Here is a 22,764-nt window from a genome sequence, read left to right as displayed (position 1 = left end):
TAGATCATTGCCCAAAAGACGTTCAAATGGGAGGTCTGCACTTACCACAACTCTTTTGAGGCCAGTTACCCCTCCCCAGGAGAAATTAACAACTGCCACACTATGTGTAGTAGTGACATTGCTAGCATTGGTCACCAGGTAATTATCACCCAGTACAATCTGTCCAGGGTCCACAAAGTTAGGTGTCACCATAGTGACACTGGCACATGTGTCCCTGTAGGCTTGAGCCACTTTATCATTAATAAAAGGTGTCTGTCTGTACTTGCCCAAAGTATTGGGACTTACAGTAGTGGACATTGCCATGTCCACATCACAGATCAGGACAGCCTGAGTTGGAATCCTGACTAGGCCAGGATCCTCTTCAGTACCCATGGTTAACGCCACTATAGCCTTGGGTTGGGAACTACCACTGCTGACTGTACTAGGGGGTGCAGTTGCCTTAGGGGTTGCAGTGGTAGGGGCTGTACCTTTCTTGGTGCACTTACTAAACCAGTGAGAGGCAGTTTTACAATAATTACACCAAGGTTTCTTTGGACCTTCTTTCTTCTTTTTCTTGGAATTTTGGGACCTCCCTCATTAGAAGTATTTTGGGGGCCTGAAGAAGACTTCTGGTCTTTTTGTTTCTGTTCTCCATCCTTTTGGTCTGCCCTTTTCTGGTCACCACCTTTTGTGGGGTTTCTGCTTAACCCTGGTTCTGACCCATTTGTCTGCCTTCTTTCCCAATTCTTGGGGAGAGATCAGAGCTGAGTCAATCAAGTGTTGGTGCAACAACTGGTTCTGACAATTATTAAGGATTTGCTCTCTCATAATCAAATTATACAATCCTGTATAGTCCTTAACTTTGCTTCCCAGTAACCAACCTTCGGGAGCCTTAGTGGCACAATCAACAAAATCAGTCCAGTTCTGAGTCTGTGTCTTCTGGGTATCTCTGAACATCAACCTGTACTGTTCAGTGGTTAGGCCAAACCCATCAATTAGAGCACTCTTCAGGACAGCGTAGTTATTAGCATCTGCATCACTAACTTTGAGGAGCTTATCTCTGCCTTTTTCTTCAAAGGAGAGCCACAAGAGAGCTGCCCACTGACTCTGGGGGACCTGCTGGACTTTGCAGGCCCTCTCCAAAGCAGTTATCCACTTGTGGATATCATCCCCAACTTTGTAGGGGGGCACTATCTTACTCAGGTGCCTAGAATTCTCATGGGACCTGTCTTTATCCTTAGGGATATTGCTGCCACCAGTGGGTTGTGACCCACTCAACTTCTGCTCTCTAGCTAGGGCAAGCTTCTCTTTGGCAAGGGCAACTTCTAGTTCTTGCCTCTCAATCCTCAGATTAGCTTCCTTCATCCTAGCCTGATGCTCTCTCCTTTCAGGAGAGGTCATCTCTCTCTGAGCAAGGTTATTGGATCCCCTAGAGGCATTAGAGTGGTGGGAGTCACCTGAGTGAGACCTCCTCCTCCCATACCCCTGATTAAGTCTACTAATGGGTCTGTATGGGGCTTGCCCATGTTCAGCCCCATGTAGGCTTAGGTTAGCCTGGCTAAGTCTCCCAACTTGGACCTGGCTATCTTGGAAAACATCTTCTTCAGATTCTTCCTCTGGTTCATCCTCATTCTCACCTATGATAGTGGGGTCTGATGCATCATCTGTAGATGGCAAGACCTCTTCTGCATGAACTGAGGGACCTTGTCTAGAGGCCTTCTCAGCATCAGCCCTCTCTAGGACTTCTACAAGATGGGAAATGGTAGGGTTGGAACCTTGTTTCAATCTCCTTGAGGTACACAAGTGTCTCATCTCTTGGAAAATGAGCATTTCATATCTAGAGGGTGCCCTGGGAGGGTCACCTCCCACAGGGAGAGTCATACTTGGCTCCCCTGTGGTAGACATGATTCTAGTGAGGTGTGGTGTGTGCACAAACCTACTCTATGTGTTTTCCTACTAGAACCTCTATAGGAGTTGTAGTCAGGGTGTGCTAAGCCCTTTGGTCTACAACAACTAAGTTCAGTAGAACTTAAGTATTTTAAGTCTTGTTATATGTACCTATGGTACTTAATGTGATTTTTCAAATGATATCTCAAAGATTACAATTGGTAAAACAACAGCAAGCTCAAATCCCAACCGCTGCACACCAATGTGAGAAGTTGGCCTGGTATATGATGTTCACTATTCTAGTGAGCACCTTGCACCAGTCCAAACAACCCATATGGTGGAGGTTGTAAAGTCAACCTTATAGACCAGCTATCCTAGGGGTAGCATGGACAAAAGCAGTCTTAGGCTAAACTCAAGAGGGCATGTGAAGCCAGCTGTTTTACCATATGCAAACCTTTTAATATTAAATGAAAGGACACCACACAGGTTATATATTCAAAATATATATGTATTTATTTCTAAACAACCCTCTGAACTCTTTATGAGCACAGAAGCACAAGCGTATAACAAGTAACTTCATATAACATACAAAAGTTGCACAAATATGGATAGGCCCTGGTGGCCCGCTAAACCATATACTAAAATAGTGGTATAAGAACCACATCACGAACAATGGTAAGGCCTAGGGCCTTGGGAATCGCTGGGGCTACACTGGACTAACGGTAGTTAGGAAGCAGGAGGCCCACGGGATGCGGGTGCAGTGTCTAAATGCACACGCGTGCACACATAGAAGTCAATGGGTGCGTAAAGTTAGAAAGTTAAAGAATTAGGAGTCTTCCGACTGGACTAGAAACTACCCACTTGAAACTAGGACACTAGGAGAGTTACTCTTTACAGGAGCACCGCAGTACTTGCGTTACCTCACCCACAGGAAGCGGGTGCATAGGTGTCAAAGTGTGTCGGGTTTCGTCGTGGAGTTCTATGGAGCCTTGGAGAAAAGATGCTGCAGGCGACCAGGAGCGAAGAGTCCGGTTGGATCCAAGGGTGGATCGAGGATGAAGAGTACCTGAAAACAGAGGGGACAGAGTCTGGGTCACTAGCCAGTGACCAGGAAGGAACCAGGAAGGAACTAGGCGATGTCGGGAAGCAATCAGGTGATGTTGTGAAGCTTGTCTCTGCAGCCACGTGGACCAGGAGGTGTCGACGACAACCAGAAGCTGGATACGGACTGTCCTACAGAGGATCTCGCTGTCGGCGGTGTCGGTGCTCGATTCGGAGTCAACAGGCCTTGGCAAATGCAACCCACACAGGAATCAAAGATGGCTTCTGGGTCAGACCAGCAAGGTCTGACGGGCTGCTCCTTTTCAGGGGAGCAAGGGCCAGTCTGGAGCAACCAGACTAGTGTTGAAAATTCAAGGGTTCGGCGTCACAGAGGCCACTAGCCAATGGGCAAGTGACCGGACAGACGCGTTGAGCAGAAAAATGCAAAAGGGCCCCACGCAACACTCGGTTAGTGTGGAGAGATGATCTTCGGTGCAGTTGGTGCTTGGGGCTGGGGCTTCTCAATCCACAATGCACAACTTCGAGGGTGCCTCAGAAGTTGCACGGAAAGCAATTCGCTGGCTTTCGAAGATGGCCGGTCCCACGCCTCTCGTCGCCTCCATGGGTCTCAGCTTTCCTGTGGCTGTGGATCGGGCTGTTGGATGTCTGGAAGTCTGGGTCTTGTCAGGCTCTGTGTTCAAGCTCCGGCGGGAGCAACGACAAAGCAAACCATTGAGCGCTTGATGGTGCCTGCTTGCACAGGGTGGTCACTCCTTGACCACAAGGGAGATTCTTCAGTCTTCTACGTCGAGTAGGATGTCGAAGGTCCAGAGTTTCGTATCAGAGTTTCAGTCAGGATATTTCTAAAGTCTTGGGACTCAGATCCTACCTATATAGCAAATATAGGGGCTGGATTACCTGCTAGGTCCCTCCTATGGGTGGGACCCAGGAAGGGGGTGGTTACACCTCTTTCCCTTTGTCTAGTTTCGCGCCAGAGCTGGGGCTGGAGTGCCCCAGCACCAGTTTGAACTGGACTATGCATGGGACACCTTGTGTGCCCCAGGCAGTGTCTCATTTCATTCAACCCTTCCTGCCCCAATACACTATAGCCTGTCTGGGGTGGTGCTAGCACCTCCCTGTGACAGGAAACCTATTGTCCAAGCCTCCCTCGCTGGAAGGACTCCCAGCAGCAGGAGGTCAGACTTGTGTCTGTGGCAGCAGCATCCATTTTGTGATGCTGAGGCTCTGGTTAACTTTAACCGGGATTAATGGAAGTATTATGTCTTCTCCCTCTAGAAGGGTGGAATGCTACCCCCGTCGCCAGGACTGGCGAGGGGGTAGTATTCCAAAGCGTATGACACCTTACACGACATGTTTTGATAAAGCCAAACCAAAGTTAGCATCTGACCGCGAGGTACATAATGCACTTAAGAGTATATGGTATGGCAATATCCTAGAACAGCTATAAGGACATGGTTCGGAAAGCTGCAGACAGGCTCAGCTCATGCTAGAGTCCCATCCCACATAAAACCAAGCACTCTGCCTTCAGGATTGTTAAGGCCTGCCATAGGAGTGACTTATAGGTGTATATGTGTCTAGATATAAGGTTAGACATAGGAATACTATATCTAAGCAAGGGGTGATTATACGACCTTGCCCCAGCTGAGTGATCAGCCAGTTGTGTCAGTTTGGATGGCCAGCTAGGGGTGGCAAAAGATATGCTGCAGCCCCTGGTAGGCCTTGGGTGCACCTATGCCCTGGGTACCTATAGTACACTGTACAGGGACTCATAAGAGTGACCCAAATCCCAATTGATGATGTACCTAAAGTACATGGTGTGAAATTTAGAGAGAGAACAGCAGGGCTGTGGATCTGATTAGCAGGCCCACAGCCACATTAAGTCGAAAACCAGTGAAGCAAAAAGCGAAAAATGGGGTGACCATAGGAAAGCAGACCCTACTCTCCTACACAGGGGACCAATCGGAGGGCCTGGGATGCACAAAGTCAAAAGGGTCGTAAGTGAAGGGGGATATAATGGAAGGAGAAATGGAGCGCTTGCACTTTTTTGAGCTTTTGCCATCTTGGGATCCCTGAGAAGAAGAGGTATCAGTATCTGTGTCAGTGGCCAGTGGTAGAGGGAAAAGAGGGAGGGGTGGGGGCAGAAGGGGAAGTAGAGGGGGTGGACTCTGGAGTCTGGAGGTGGGAGAGGTGGACGAGCGCCCAGCAAGCTTGTCTAAACGTTGAGAAATGGGTAGAAGTGCTGAGCTGAGGGTTTTATCTAGAGATTCCTGTACCAATATATCAATAATTGCCTCCATGCCATCATCACAGCAATAATCTTCGTCTTTGTCAGGGCCATAAGCAACTAGACCCTGGTCAAAGGTCTCATCATCAGACATATTCACAAGAGGGGGGAGAAATGCCTCACTCAAAGTCCCTGAGGGAAGCAACGGTCAACCAAAATATATTTTCAGGAAGGAGTGGAAGACCAAAATGCTAAATTGTTATAGCCCTGCTCAGCCTAGAGTCATAGGAGCAATAGGCTGGCTGCAGGACTCTGAAAGGGAGTTACCAATGTGTTGGACAGCAGGACTTATACAGGGATAAAGAAATTACGAGTAGCTTGAAAAAGGTCTCCTTAGTTTTAAATGTGCCCTGGTAACTAGAGACTCCAGAAATCCCCTGTTGTTGCACCCTGGGGAGACACGGCTCCAGCGACTCTCCGGCAGGCTTCCGTAGAGGTGCGAGTGTGTATTCTAATTGGTCTTCACATTCGAAGGGTGAAAAAAAAACAATTAAAATGAAACAAAAACATTTTTTTTTAAATAAATGGTTGTATTGGGGTTGTAATGTGCTACAGGAGCCGACAACAAGACGAAGGAAGTTACCGCGAAGCGGTCTTGTGATACAATAAGTTGCGGAGCGCCAACCGAAAAATGAAAGAAAAAGATTACACAAGCAGATAACTAGCGGCGAAGCCGCAGGCACACATAGCACAGACTGCACAGTATAAACGTGAAGCCTGTAAAGCGACAAAATAGAGAGGCACTTTTCTGTGGACTGTGGAGCAGCAAAGAAAGAGGCAGGAAGATGGCGCCTCTATATTTTGTACTGCTTAATGACTGACTATTGGTGGTGTTTAGAAGGCGTGGTTCAAAGCCTCATGGGACATGTAGTATTTCTAAATGTTTACTTTCATTGGCAGTAAACATTAAGAAGCATAATAGGAGTATCCAGTCTTTCCATCGAATCCTGTCCACACCAGTGCATCGATCAGCAGCCGTGTCTGCATTGAGACCAGCACTTTTGAACACATCAGAGCAGTAGAATATTTCTGATTAATAAATATTGTTCATTTAGTTTCAGGACAAACTCTATTTATTCAATAAAACAAATTATGGTCATGGGGGAGCACGGATCATGCGTGTGCGCCATGACCTAGGTTTGTTCCATAGATTGTAGTTCAGTTAGACCGGGCTGGGTGCACAATGCACTATCCTCATAGCTGTGAGGGGCTTCAGCCCCTACCAAAAGCTAAGTAGCACTAGCACGGTGGTGGCAGCAAACCGTTTTGTAATGAGTAATCAACATGGTCAGGCCAGGTTAGCTCTTTCGTGAGAGTGGGGCTTACATGCCAACTTAATTGAAGTTCCATTGCTGTGTGCTTAGCTCTCCCTTGGAGTCCCTCAGGACAGATGGAGGACCAGACAAACAAGTGCATTACACGGCGCACTGTTATGTTTGTGTGCCCATGGAAGCAATGCATGGAGGCCTGCACCTGTGTCTTTTATCGGTGTGCTGTAATGTATGTATGCCCATGGCAGCAGTAGATGGGAAGCTACACACAGGTTTGCGTGCAGTGTAAAGGATGAGTGAGTTGTACTGTGCATGAGGCCTGTGGGTCCAGATTGGGAACCCCAGAGCTGGCTGGAGGAACATGTGGAGGTAGAGGATTACCCCTGAGAGATTTGTGGATCGTTGCATTCCTGAGAGCTGTGTGGGATACTCACTGGAGTAAAGAATAGCCAGGCCCATCAGTATACTTCAAAGGGGCTGAAGATGGGGCTGATAAGAGAAGCATAAAGTAGTGCTGGAATCCTTTGGTAACCTTTTGATGCACATATCGCTGAGTCTGACAACCATATGTGCACCTCTAGTGTCTCCATTGGCCTGTGTTTGGGGTTATCAAGATTGGAAACTGTCCTGCTCTGATGGCCTGCTCTCTGGAGGAAAAGCTCAAAGGGGGAACGGCCTCTTCAAAGTGGTCGACCCTCAGAACACAAACTTCAAAGGCAGAGCCACTAAATAACATTTGTGACTGGAAATACATTATAAAATGAATCAAAAATTGCGATAGTGAAGCTGTACACCAGTGTGGAGAAGGTCAGCATCTGTTGTGACTAGGGTAGTTTGTTGTTCTGCTTTGTTAATTTTACCAATGCTTGTTTATGTTCTTAGATGTTGCGCGTGGGGTTCTAGTCTTGAAATGTGGTAGAATTCCAGAGTTTATATCCTTGGGATGTCAGTTACAGCTGATCCCTTGGAACATGTGGTTGTCTGTGCCCATAGGTCCTTCTATCAAAGATAAACAACTCTAATTTATGGACAGAAGTTTAATCAGGAGTGTTATTTCTTTGTCCAACTCCTTGGAGACGCATGCTACATATTTTTGGTACCAAGAGTGGGGTACATTTTTGGATGGGGCATTTGAGGAGGAGTGAGAATCTTTGAGGGCACACTGAGGCAAAAGGAGTGGAGGATTTTTCTTTGTTAACTGTGGCCACTGGAAAGCAATTAGGGAAAGGGCACATTGTCAGGTGAGTGCCCCATGGAAATTGCTTTCCGTTGCCAACCAACGGCTGTGCCTGGTGCACTCACCCGTGAGAGCTGTGCATGTGAATCCTGCTCCATGGGACTGCCAGGAGGCTTGCGTCCCCAGCAAATCACAAGGTAATAGTGGCATGACATCGAATGGGTGGTCCCAGAAGGCATTGTGTCAGAACCCCAGAAGTGACAAGGGTCTGCGTGGTGCTTTGACGTGGAGGGAGCAAGGTCAGAAATGGAAAACTTCACATAAAAGCAATGGTTGGTCGAGACTGACTCGATCCAGAAACTTCAAGATGGCCGCCCCTCTAGTTTCTAGTGGCGGTCTAGTCTATTTATCCACAGGTGCCTAAACGTTATTGTGAAGCTCGCGCTCACCACCTAATGCGCTCTTCACTGAAGTAAATCCCGGAGTTAGCAGCAGAAGAAAAGGGTTTGCGTCAAAGTTTAATTTAAATGAAACACTTCCGTCGGGTTTTCGTCCGGTTCCTTGCCCCCAGTTGTGTTAGAATAATTAGTGGATAATTCCTAGAGTTAGTGTTAGGGAAAGTCACTCAGCTGTCAAAGAACGTCAAAAAATCTCTTCACAGCCGAAGTCGGATTGCGGAGTGCAGCGCCACCTGTCATCAAGGAAACAGAATATAGAGCTAAGTCATATTCGAATTACTGAAAAGCAGAAGCTAAGACTGTTGTAAAGAAAACAATAATTACAGTTTATAGCGTGTAAATTATAACTTACCTGAATTAGAGTGTTGACTTCAACCTAAGAGGAAAAAGATAAGAAAATATAAATTAGTGAAAGGCAAATAGTTAGAGGAAAGAAAAGAAAGTAGAGATCAGTGAATACTTACCAGAAGCTCTATAAGCATATTCCTGAAAGACATAAGAGGAAGATAACAGTGAGCATTAGACAGTACCGTATTAGGGAAGACTAGTGTTACTCTTGGATGTACATACAGAAGAGTAATAGAAAAGAGCACAAGAACCATTAAGAAGTAAGTTTTAGAAAATACTAGAAACTTGAGAAGATAAGAAGATTTATTCACAATACTATGGAAGTTGTGTATTTTCAGGTGATTACATGGTTCAGAGAATACACAACATCTGAGAAGAGTTACTCGGAAAAATAGAGGAGAGGCACAGTTTCCTGAGGCTTGGGGTAGGTAGTGGCTCCTAGGGGGAAAAGAAGGTATTAGGAAAAGAGTAGAGTGGGTTAACATTATTTTCCTGTTATTTGTATTATAGATACTCTTCAAGAAATTCGATCTGCTGAAATAGGAAGTGGTAGACGAGTTAGAAGAGGACAAGCTTCAGGACCAGTCTCTTCTTGATTTATTATTTTCTCCACTCCCCCTTCCCCCTTTGGAGTGTTTTAGGGGTCAAGTTAACTTATTGATCTCAAAGGTGTTCTTGAGGGGGAGTTGGGAACAAGCATCTCTGTTCCTGCGCAAGCTCTTGGTAAGGAAATAAGAAGTCCTGACAGAGTGAAGTGCCCAAGTGGCAAATTGCGCCTGAGCAGAGATGGCAGAAGGGATACATTTACATACCTTAGGAACGGTGTTGGAGACCATACAAAAAGAGTTAGTGGTTGTCAGAGAGAAAAATCAAAGTTTGAGGCAGAAAGTAGTAAACTCTAGAAAGGAGACAGCTGAATTAGCCCAGAGACTAAAACACCCCTTGGGTTTGGGACGAGATACAGCAACCTTTTCCGTTGAAGATCCTAATAGGGTTACAACACAAGTCATTCATTCTTTATCTCCAGTTATTCCGTTAGCCCCCCCCCGAGCGATTTGGTGGAGACCCACAGAAGGCACAGATATTCATCACACAGTGTAGTTTGCATTTCATGTGTCGCCCTTCAATTTTCCCGATGCCCAGTCTAAGGTGGCCTTTGTTTTGTCATACTTGAATGGAGACGCGGCATGGTGGTCAATGCCTCTAGTTTCTCGAGATGATCCTATTCTGCAGAATTATGAGAGCTTCAAGCAAGAATTTGTTCGGATCTTCGATCGAAGGAGAATTTCTCAAGCGGTGAATAATGAATTACTCGACTTAAGACAAGGGAACCGAGACTTAGTAGCATACCTAGCCCAATTCAATAGGCTAGTAGTAGAGACAGATTGGCCAGAAAGTAAAAGAGCCACTGTATTTTATAGAGGGCTGCGAGATGAACTCAAGGATGTTCTGGCCCAAATACCCAATCGATCTACAGGAATTTCGGAATTGCTGGACTTGGTCTTAGAAATCGACTTCCGTCAAGGTGAAAGGAGAGGAGAAAAGAAAAGAGATTTAAAAAACACAGTCCCTAGATTTTATCGGGCTTGATCAGAAGTTAATAGAACTACTAAAGGATCAATGGGCGCAGAACCTAAGCAGATAGGAACAATAAGAGGTTCTTTAACAAAGGAAGAAAAAGAGAAAAGGAGATCAAGTAATCTTTGTATGTATTGCAGTTCCAGTGGACATTTCGTACGAAATTGTCCGAAGAAGCCCAAAAATACTTTTTAAGCCGAAGGAAAACTCGCAGCACCACCCGTAGAAGGAGTTGGACTGGTGCATGCTAATCAAAACTCAACTCCAAGGGAGCATCAAGTCGCAAATACCTTACAATCCTCTACTCCACATTTGATATTATCGATGGTGCTCAAGTTTCGACAAGTAACGTTAACCGAGGTGTCAGTAATGATCGATTCTGGAGCTACAGGAAACCTGCGACTTAAAATTCGCAGCCAAGGTGGGACTGCGAGCTACACAGAAACCCAAGAATCTATCATCAGGGCCCATAGTAAGACACACAGAACAGGTGCAATTAATCTCAAACGACGGACATGAGGAAGTTATTCAATTTAATTTAATTGATGCGCATCAGTTCCAGCTTATCTTAGGTCTGCCATGGCTAACAGAACATAACTCGACCATCAATTGGAGTTTCAGAACTATAGTAATGGATTCAGAGTATTGCAGAAAGAATTGTTTGGCGGCCAAGGAAAAGAAAAATGAGGGCAATCCAGCTCATTCCTTGTGTATGACAGGAATATCAGCATGTGTCATAGATTCACAGGAAATACCACCTGAATATAAGGATTTCGAAGATGTTTTCAATGAAATTGAAGCCGAACAGCTGCCGCCACATCGGGTCTATGATTGTAAGATTGATCTGGAAGCGGGTGCGAATCTGCCTTGCAGTCGGGTTTACGCGCTAACCGAAAAAGAACACCATTATTTGAAGGTGTATCTGGATAAGTACCTGGCTAATGGGTTAATTCGGCCATCACAGTCGCCAGTATCTTCGCCCCTATTCTTCATGCCTAAGAAAGAGGGAGATCTGAGGACTTGCATAGACTACCATGCAATCAACAAGATCACGAAGAAAAATCGGTATCCTCTTCCTCTCATCTCTGTCCTGTTGGATCAAGTAAAAGGAGCACAGATTTATACCAAATTGGACCTCCGAGGAACCTATCATCTTGTTCGAATGCACGAAGGAGATGAGTGGAAGACCGCTTTTAGAACAAGATTCGGGCTGTTTGAATACCAAGTTATGCCGTACGGTCTATGCAATGCCCCGGTGGCTTTCCAACACTTCATTAATGACATTCTCAATGATTATATCAATCAGTGTGCCATTGTGTACATAAACGATATCTTTATCTATTCACCTGACAAGGATAAACATCAAGGACAGGTGAGAGGAGTATTACAGAAACTCAGGGAGAACAAGTTGTTCGTGAAACTAGAAAAATGTGCATTAAATGTCTCGCAGGTTGAGTTCTTGGGTTTTGTTCTGTCTCCAACTGGGATAAACATGGATGAGCGAAAAATCAAAGCCGTGATTGATTGGAAGTCTCCAGACAGTTTTAAAGAGGGTCACAATTTCACTGGATTCGCAAACTTCTATCGAAGATTTATCAGTGAATTCTCCCGGAAGATACTTCCTCTTACATGTTTACTCCGAAAAGGTGTTTGCTTTGATTGGACAGAAGAGTCTGAGAGAGCCTTTCAATCATTAAAAAAGGACTTTACCACAGCTCCTATGCTTTTGCATGCAGACACTACAGAACCATTTTATGTTGAGACCGATGCTTCGATCAGGCAGTTGGAGGAGTACTATCTCAGCGACATAAGGTCACTGGACAGTTGCATCCAGTTGCTTACAGATCACGGAAACTGACGCCTGCTGAGGTGAATTATACAATTACTGAAAAAGAGCTCTTAGCAATAAAAGATGCTTTCAAAGAGTGGCGACACTATCTCATGGGAGCTCAGCATCAAGTAACCGTCTTCACAGACCATAGAAATTTGAAATTCTTGAAATCAGCTAGGACACTGACTCCAAGACAACTTCGTTGGTCTCTATATTTTGCAGACTATGACTTTGTGATTACTTTCAGTCCAGGAGCCCAGAATGGTAAGGCGGATGCCTTATCGAGATTAGGATTAAGTGATCAAAGGAATCTAACCGAAGACCAAGCTATCATTCCAAGTACTAAAATAATCGGAGCCACCTTTTCAACGGATTTACAAGAACAGATACATAAGGTCATGAGCCCGGAGGAAATGCAAGATTGGGCAAAAGAAAAAGCTCAGAGAGAAATTCAACATCAACTGCCTTATTTTAAGGGAACCTTGTACCTGCCCACCAAGGAATTACAAAATCAAGCAATGTGTGAATGCCATGACAACCTCTTAGCGGGACATAAAGGAGAGGCGAAAACAGAAGAACTAGTCAAAAGATACTATTGGTGGCCCCATATGACTGAGGACATTGAGGAGTATGTTAAAACCTGTGAGGTCTGCGCTCAGGGAAAATCTGAACGGCAAGCTCCCAAGGGGTTGTTACAACCACTACCCACACCACTCTTTCCTTGGCACACAGTCACACTAGATCTCATAGTAGACTTACCTCTTAGTCAGGTTTTTAACACCATTCTAGTGTTTGTGGATGCATTAACCAAGATGGCACATTTTCTGGTCCTAAAAGGAGTCCCCAGTGCTAAACAGTTGGCCCATCACTTTAGTACACACATAGTGAAGATACATGGAATTCCTAAGGTTGTAATCTCAGATCGAGAAACTCAGTTTGTGTCACACTTCTGGAAGGCCTTCTTAAAGGGACTAGGTAAAGAAGCTAGGTACTCGACTAGCTATCACCCAGAAACTGATGGACAGACAGAGAGAGTAAACCAGGAACTAGAACAGTACTTAAGATTGTTCTTTTTAAAACAGGAAGGTGAATGGTCAGATTATTTGTGGGCTGCTGAATTTGCACATAATAACGCCAAAAATGCTTCTACTGGCTATTCCCCATTTTATCTGAATTATGGTAGACACCCACATTTCACAATCAGACAAACTGACATATCAGTTCCTGCAGTGAAAGATCTAGTGTCCCATCTGGACCAAGTCCATCAGTCAGCCATACATAATTTAGAACAGGCTAAAAAGAAGTATAAAACTTACGCAGACAAAAAGAGACGAGAAGGTCCACTGATTGAGGAAGGAGATAGTGTCTGGTTAAGTATTAAGAATCTTAGATTAAAAGGAAACCGCAAGTTTCAATCCAGATTTATAGGGCATATCTGGTTGAGGAAAAGAGAAGTCCAGTTACCTATAGATTACAATTACCCACCAAGCTGAAAATTCATCCTATTTTTCATGTCTCCTTGTTGAAAAAGGCACCACCAGAACTACGTAGGTCCTTACCTCCAAAATCTGTTCTCCTAGACACTGGAGTAGAATTTGAGGTCAAAGAAATTTTAGATTCAAAGATAGTGAAAGGAAATCTGTACTACTTGATAGATTGGAAAGGCTATGGACCAGAGGAAAGGTCATGGGAATTGGAGTCAGATGTACATGCTCCCAGACTAGTGAAATTATTTCATCAACGATTCCCTATGAAGCCCAATATGGGAAGACCTCGTTTGTTGGGGGGTACTGTCAGAACCTCACAAGTGACAAGGGCCTGCGTTGGTGCTTTGACGTGGAGGGAGCAAGGTCAGAAATGGAAAACTTCACATAAAAGCAATGGTTGGTCTAGACTGACTCGATCCAGAAACTTCAAGATGGCCGCCGCCTCTAGTTTCTAGTGGCGGTCTAGTCTATTTATCCACAGGTGCCTCAACGTTAATGTGAAGCTCGCGCTCACCACCTAATGCGCACTTCACTGAAGTAAATCCCGGAGTTAGCAGCAGGAGAAAAGGGTTCGCGTCAAAGTTTAATTTAAATGAAACACTTCCGTCGGGTTTTCGTCCGGTTCCTTGCCCCCAGTTGTGTTAGAATAATTAGTGGATAATTCCTAGAGTTAGTGTTAGGGAAAGTCGCTCACCTGTCGAAGTACGTAAAAAAATCTCTTCACAGCCGAAGTCGGATTGCGGAGTCCAGCGCCACCTGTCATCAAGGAAACAGAATACAGAGCTAAGTCATATTCGAATTACTGAAAAGCAGAAGCTAAGACTGTTGTAAAGAAAACGATAATTACAGTTTATAGCGTGTACATTATAACTTACCTGAATTAGAGTGTTGACTTCAACCTAAGAGGAAAAAGATAAGAAAATATAAATTAGTGAAAGGCAAATAGTTTGAGGAAAGAAAAGAAAGTAGAGATCAGTGAATACTTACCAGAAGTACTATAAGCATATTCCTGAAAGACTTAAGAGGAAGATAACAATGAGCATTAGACAGTACCGTATTAGGGAAGACTAGTGTTACTCTTGGATGTACATACAGAAGAATAATAGAAAAGAGCACAAGAACCATTAAGAAGTACGTTTTAGAAAATACTAGAAACTTGAAAGGGATAAGAAGATTTATTCACAGTACTAAGGAAGTTGTGTATTTTCAGGTGATTACATGGTTCATAGAATACACAACATCTGAGAAGAGTTACTCGGAAAAATAGAGGAGAGGCACAGTTTCCTAAGGCTTGGGGTAGGTAGTGGCTCCTAGGGGGAAAAGAAGGTATTAGGAAAAGAGTAGAGTAGGATAACATTCTTTTCCTGTTATTTGTATTAAAGATACTCTTCAAAAAATTTGATCTGCTGAAATAAGAACTGGTAGACGAGTTAGAAGAGGACAAGCTTCAGGACCAGTCTCTTCTTGATTTATTATTTTCTCCACTTCCCCTTTCCCCTTTGGAGTGTTTTAGGGGTCAAGTTAACTTATTGATCTCGGAGGCATTCTTGAGGGGGAGTTGGGAACAAGCATCTCTGTTCCTGCGCAAGCTCTTGGTAAGGAAATAAGAAGTCCTGACACATTGTGAGACAGAGCCAAAGTACGTCTGATGTTAGAAACAGCAGCCATTTTAGATCGGGCTGCGATTTGTGCATCTGATGTTAGACGCAGTAGCCATTTTGAATTGGGATGCGAACTGCATGTCTAACGTTAGATGCAGCATCCATTTTTTGTTTGGGCTACAAATTTTAAACAAGTGTGCCTACTTGAAATCTAGTTTGTCAAAAGATCGTGGTAGAGCAGCTATCATCGCACTTGTAAAAAAAATGGTCCTGAGTACTTTGGTTTTATATATCAGCAACTGTTTTTTTTTGGTGGGACTCATATATACTTTGTATCTAATTTGTGGATACATCTTTTCTGAAATTTTTGGCCATGGCATCCAACCAAGTGTTGATACAACCACTACTATTTCTGTGGAGGGCTGCTAGCCAGAAATTAAATGGAAGGATAGCTACGTATTTTTAAAAACTGCTTAACTGCAATTGATGCATTTGGTTATGAGCCTCCAATGAAATTAGCCTTGTCTGTAACCATTTTAGCATTGCAAGCCTAAGAGTCTTTGATAATCTTCTGATAATAGCTGCTCCCATGGAGGAAAATGCTCTTTAGAATGTTTACATCAAGGCAAAGAAGAGAATGAAGAAACAATACTCAGAGGAGTCCAGTGTACTCTTGGAGAGGCATCATTTCTTTAAAATGAAACAGTCTAGTGAAAAATCTGTTGTGGATTTTATTGCTGCCTTATGAGTTTTAGCTTCTACCTGCAAATCTGAAACGAATATATTATATAAGAGACCAGTTTATGTTTAACTGTTATTCCAAGAAAACACAGGAACGTTTGTTGACATGCCGCAATTTTACTCTGTTAGAAGTTATAGATATAGCTAAAAGCATAGAAAGGTTTATTGTTTAATGGGAAGCTTTGTCTAATTATGGGAGTTTACATCCTGTCAGTTGCATTTCTTCAGAACATTTTGTTTGTGCAATGAATGTTAAAACTGGGAAAAACAGGAAATTTCAATATAGTTGTTATATGTGAGGTTCTAGGAGCCATATCGGTAACACTGCATTTTGTCCTGCTATTGGAAGGAAATGCAATAATTGTAGGAAGATTGAAGATTTCCAATCAGTGTGTTGAGCCACTTTGAATTTGCCTAGCAGGGTGAAAATAAGTAATGTGAACATACAAGAGGAATGTGTGGGAAAAGTTGACAATGTTCTCTTGACTCTGAATGCTGTGAAAGAATCTATTGCGAGTAAGAAAATGAAAGGACTGATATGGCAAGAAACAGTTGATGGAATTTTATCGTTAGTTCTGGAGTGCCAATTACCATTTTGGCTGATATTAAGTATTACAAGTTTTGGTCTGTCATGTCTTACATCTACTAATGTTAACCCCAAAGCATTGGAGATTACGATATTGATATGCTGGGGTATTTTGAAGAAACTCTGGAATGTTTGGGCAGAACAATTTGGATGTATGTATATGTGGCTGCGAGAGGTCATGACATTGTGGAGTGGCAAGACTTAGCAAGAGTAGGTATTATTTTGAGACCAGCACATAAGAATACCATTGTTTTGGGGACATTCCCATTTTGGTAGTGAATACTGATGTGGATTTTGTGCAGACTATGATAGCTAAATATCCTGGCGTATTTAAGAACAAAATTGGCACAGTCAAAGGTTTTGAGCGCGATATTAGGGTAAAAGAGAATGCTGTGCCAATTTTACATTTGGTTAGACCAATACAGTTAAGTGTGAAAAAGGATTTGTAGATTCTTTTAGCTAAATGATGTGCTAAAGGAGTGATAGTACCCAACTCTCCAGAATGGGTTCTCCCCAATAGTCTTGACACGTGACAAGTGAACTATCAGCCTGATTCATGAAGCGAAATTGCGCTCGCAATAGCTGCGAAAAAGCTATTGCGAGCGCAATTCACAAAATCGGCATTCACCACAGAATAGCGAATTCGCTAAAAGATTCGCAGAATCCTGGCAGGAGAGCATTAGCGATTCAGAATAAAATAGCGATTTCGCTATACAATCGCAATCGGTAATCATGAAAAATCGCAAATAGCGAAAAAAAAACAAAATCGCTGTTTGCGAGGCGCAAATTAAGGACAACCCAAAGCAGGTGGTAACCATCAAAGCCATGGAATTTTTTTTTCGAAAAACCGTTGCCCAATCAGTAACAGGTGCAGGCCTGACCAAACACACATAAGGAGATGCAGCAGCAGCATTAGGAGTCTCACAATGCCAGGACTGTACATGGTGGTCAGGAGGCAAAGGCTACAGCGAGCAGCATGGAGGAGACGCAGAATCCAGGAGAGGATATTCCGCCAGCGGGTCACCCTGCTGGGCCAAACCAGAGAGCAAATATATGCAAAGTACCGCCTGAATGGGGCAATGATTATCAAGCTAATACAGGACCTTGACCCCCTGATGCAGCACCCAACAAGGCGGACCAATGCCGTGCCTACACATGTCCAGGTATTGTGTAGCCTGCACCTCCTGGCCTCCGGGAGCTTCCAGGGGATAGTTGCGGCTGCTGGGGGGATATCCCAGCCCACCATGTCCCACTGCCTACGGAGTTTCTTTGACGCAATGCTGACCCAGCTACACCAGCACATCAAATTTCCCACCAGCCAACAGGATTTGGATGTGACCAAGCAGCAATTCTACAATGTTGCGCAGTTCCCACATGTGATAGGATGCATTGACTGTACTCACATCCACATCTGCCCACCAGCTGCAACGGAGTACATGTACCGCAATCGCAAGTCCTACCACTCCCTCAACATCCAGATGGTCTGCAATGCTAAGACATACATCACGGACATTGTGGCACAGTACCCGGGGAGTACACATGACTCCTTCATATTCCGGCACAGCGGCCTCCACACACGACTGGCCAGGGGAGACTTTGGTGAAGGACACCTACTTGGTAAGTACACTTGCCCCACAATGTCACACTGTGATGTAGTATCTGCGCTGCACAGGCACTCACCCTCTGCTCCTCTCATGCAGGTGACAGTGGCTACACCCTCCGTGAATACCTCCTCACCCCATACCTAAACCCTGCGACACCACAGCAACGGCGTTACAATGTAGCACACATACGCACAAGGAATTGCATTGAGCGGACATTTGGGCTACTGAAAAGCAGATTCCGCATACTGTACAAGACTGGTGGGGCCATGTACTACAGTCCTGATGTGTGCTGCCGCATTGTGGCTGTGTGTGCAATACTACACAACATTGCTACCAAGCGCCGGATACCTGTAGAGATCTCTGGCAGTGAGTCGGAAGGGGACGACCGGCCACCTGCACATGTGCGTCATGCACGCGGGGAGAACCCAGCTGAAGGACACAGACGCCGCAACCACATCACAATGAACAGTTTCTAGTGCACCCACTCCCCTCACCCAACAAATCACAATTGCATGCCAATGGAAATAATGACAGGAGGCCGATGTATGATGCAGGAATAAATATTATTGTTAAATGCACAATAATAATGTTATGTGTCCATTCATCAAATGCTAGCAGTATTGCACCATACTGCTCCTAACAAAACACTGGACATGCTTGTATCAGCAGCATGTCCCAGCCAATGTACATGAAACTCAATTGCGCCTCCGGCGCGCAGCACCCAAACGCCTCTCTGGCTCTTCCTCTGGGACGGCACGTGTCCCTGCAGTGGGCCTGGTGCTGCGGCGTAACACGCCAACCAGTGAGGCAGACAGGCTGCTGACACTGGTGTCGCCCCCCCCACATTGCCTGGCCCAGTAGGATGGAGTGCCAGCACGGCAGTGGTGACCTGCTCCAACACTCGCCCAACATCCTCAACGCATTGGATCAACTGCTGCTGCTGCGCCAGGGACCGTCGTGAGAGTTGGGAGGTGGCATTCCCGATTACATAGTTAGAGCGGGTGTAGGCTGACAGCCGCGTAAGAAGCTGCCGGTGGCGGCGGCGGGCGGAGTTGCGCTGCGATATGAGCGCAGCAGTGTTGGCCTCCATGGCTGTCGTCATGCGCTCAATCCTCTCGCCCACATTGGCCACATTGCGGCCAATGTTGTTTAGCTGCAGTTGAATAGCCCCTTGCCGTCGTGCTTACAGTTTGTGTATGCGTAGCATCCGGCGCTCAATGCTCAGGCCTGGCACGCGCACAGTCACCCCCCTCCTGCCGCTGCGCGCTGTGTTCTGCTGGCGAGCCCTGCCATGCCTGCTCTGCTGGCTGCCCACAGTGGGTGTGCGCACTGTCACCACAGTAGCTGCACCAGATGTAGATGGTCCAGCTAGTGGTGGAGTTGTGGTTGTCAAAGGTGCAGCGCCTGATGGTGCTGGCGCAGTTGGTCTTGCCCTGGCTGCGGGGATAGGTGCTGCGCCTGATGGTGCTGGCGCAGTTGGTGTTGCCCTGGCTGCGGGGAGAGGTGCTGCGCCTGATGGTGCTGGCGCAGTTGGTGTTGCCCTGGCTGCGGGGAGAGGTGCTGCGCCTGATGGTGCTGGCGCAGTTGGTGTTGCCCTGGCTGCGGGGTGCTGTCGCTGCTGATGTCAGCGCCACCTGTGAGGGGAATTGGACGTACATTAATTGCATGTATCTGTCACACGTGCAGTTGCTACATGCATGCTGGATGACATTCCCTGCCTGGCTTTGGCATTGCGTACTTTGGGACATGTGAGGCTGCATTGGGGTTCTTGTACATTGTGGGCAGACTACATGTCCCACAATGCTTTTGGGCATGACCTAATGTGCATGGTTTGCATGACTTGGGATGAATATGGGAGGCTATAGGGCCATGGCCATTGTTAGGGGACAGGGTCGCAGTCGCATGCCACTTACCTTGGCTGTCTTGGCTGGGTCGGGATGAGTCCAGATTGACGACCCCTATGCATGCCTCTGGCTCCAGAGTGTCCTCCACGCCGTCCTCCATGGGGGTGTTGGGAGGGACTGTAGGATCTCCGCCCCCAGTAGCCTGGGTCTCGCCCAGCCTCTCTGCCACCCTCTCCTTGGCACGACCTCGGAGGTCGTACCACCTCTTTTTCAGCTCCTCCAGTGACCTGTGTGTCACGCCCATAGCGTTCACTTTAGCAGCTATCCCAAGCCAGATTCGACGTCTCTCCACCTCCGGCACCCTCCTGGAGTCCTTCCCAAATAGTTTGGAGTGGTTATCAACCACTCCCTCAATCAGGTGCTCCAACTCCTGCTCAGAGAACTTGAGCTTCCTCTTGCGCCCGGTGTCACTGGGCCCTGGTGCTGGCTCCTCTGGCATTGCTGCAGTCACAAATGGGTTGGATTTGCAAGTTTGGAGGTGTCCTGGAAGGAGCTCTGTTCAGCTGCAGCCTCGAGATCAGCCTCACAGTTCTGAATGGGGGTGGGAACTGCCTGCTTCCTGGTTGTGATGTCATCACTGTGCTCGAAATGCGACTTCCCATTTTTGTGATCTCGCTACTTGCGAGATCTCATTTTGCGATCTCGCAATTAGCGATCTCGCTATTTGCGATATCGCTAAATCGACACGGATTTTGAGGGTAATTGCGAATTTCCTGCGATTTTAGTAAATCGCTAACGCTTTTTGTGGCCGTGTGCGAATCGCTTTATTTTCTCGCTAACTATGATGATTGCCGATCTGCGATTTTCAAATTGCGATTCGCTGTAAATCGCAATTTGAGAATCGCAGAATTCCTTTTTCATGAATCAGGCTGTAAGATCTTTAAATAAGAATATCTTTGTGAATTGTCACCCTTGGCCACGTATTCAGGAGAAGTTAGCTAATGTTGGTGGTACTTAGTATTTTTCTACTATAGACCTGCATTCAGCCTACCATCAAATTCCCTTGCGCATGAAGGCACTAGAGCTGACTATGTTTGTGATGCCTTATGGTGCTTTTAAGTATTTGCGTTTACCGGTTAATTTAGCATCAACAGCCAGTGCATTCCAACGTCTGATGGATGTTTTGATTAGTCATCTGGAAGGGAGTGCACTCTTTCCAAATTTACATACTTATTTTCGCAGAGACTCTGGAAGAGCATATGTTAATGATTGAAAAAGTGTTGTATATCTTGGAGGAAAGACACAAGACAGTGAAACATGGGAAATGTAAATTGTTGGTTCAACAAGTTGATTTTTAGGCGTCATACCATTTTGAAGGAAGGTATAAAACCAACGTATTGCAATCTAGAAAGTATTCAGAGAGCACCACCTCCTGGTGATTAAGATTCCTATGCTCATTTCTGGGTTTATGTGAGTACTATGCTCGATTCGTCCCAGGCTATATCTTGAATGTGCAATCAATGTGATCACTTCTAAAGAAAGGTGCAAACTTTGATTGGTCTGTTAAAGCCAACAAAGGTTTTGAAAATATTAAGCAATCGGTGGTGAATGTACATGCACTAATTCCAAATATAGCCACTGGAAAATCATCTATATCATAAAAAGATGGTTGTTAAAAAAAAAACATCAACAAGATGGACCTCTTTGAGGCAGGCAGGTTACAGGGAGCACCAATGATATAATATATGTTACATATGTAGATCACATCATGATTGTGCAGTATGGCCATTTACAACAGTTTCGGAACAAGATCTACTAAGGTAAAGCCACTAAGATGACTTGGGCGGAAACATTCTTGATCTTGTTCAGAACTCGAGACAGGAGATGTAGCGGTGGGAAGGCATACAGGACTCCTGTGCTCTACGTGAAAATGTGACTCCAAGTGAGAAACTTCTTGTAAACGTCAACACTCAAAGTATTGACAATGCGCATTCTCTGCAATAGTGAATAGGTGAAGCCAGGGTTCTCCCCATTGCTGAAAGATGCCCTGTGGCACCTCCAGATGTAGCTGCCATGAGTCTTGTATTAGATGTTGTTAGCTGAGTTTTCCTGCCCTGGTGTTCAAAGATCCTGGTAGGTGCTCCTTCTGCCGCCAATACTAGAGGTGCAGAGCCTCTTGGCACAAGACTCAGATTCCCACCCAGCCCTCTGCTTGTTGCAGTACCATATATTGGTGGCATTATGCTTGAGAATCTGCACCAGCCTCCCTATGATGGGTGGCAGGAAGGCCAACAATGCCAAGTCACTGGCCTGCAATCCATGCAAATTGATGTGGAGGTGGATCTCTGCTGGAAAACAGAATCCTCTGATTTCTGCCAGATGGTCTCCCCAGCCCAGTAGTGATGTGCCATTTTTAGGTGAACCTGGATTGAATCCGAAAGATTCCCCTGGTGCTGGGCCCTCTGGAACATCAGATTCACTGGACAGCTAGCAAGTGCCATCTGGCATGGTCAGCGAGAAGGATGCAAAAGGCAAGCAGACCAAGAAGTCTAAGAGCCATCCTCATTGAGACCCAGGACTGAGGCTGAAACATTGGGATCATTGCCCGAATGCCTTAGATGCAATGATCAGGAAGGAAAGCCTAAAAACACACTCTATCCAGGATTTCTCAGATGAAATGGAGCTTTTGCAAAGGAATCAGGTGTGACTTTGGTGGGTTGATTGAGGACCTCAACAATGTCAGGAGGTGTGCCGTTGTCTGGAGGTAGTTCGCAAATAACTGTGGCAAGCCCATCTTTAATAATCAGTCGTCAGGGTACCCCCTAGCCTTCAAAGAAGGGTAGCGACCACCATCATCACCTTTGTGAACACTGTGAGGCACAGGAGAGGCCAAAAAAGAGCTTGGCAAGCTGAAAGTGCTTGTAGCCCACCTTGACCCACAGATTGTGCCTGTGGACCTGCAGGACAAGGATATGAAAATTGGATTGGCATCCTGCAGATCCAATGCTGCCATTTAGTGTCTGTGA

The sequence above is a fragment of the Lissotriton helveticus genome, chromosome 9, assembly GCF_964261635.1.
Source record: "Lissotriton helveticus chromosome 9, aLisHel1.1, whole genome shotgun sequence".
Lineage (NCBI taxonomy): Eukaryota > Metazoa > Chordata > Amphibia > Caudata > Salamandridae > Lissotriton > Lissotriton helveticus.
This window is presented reverse-complemented; position numbering follows the sequence as displayed.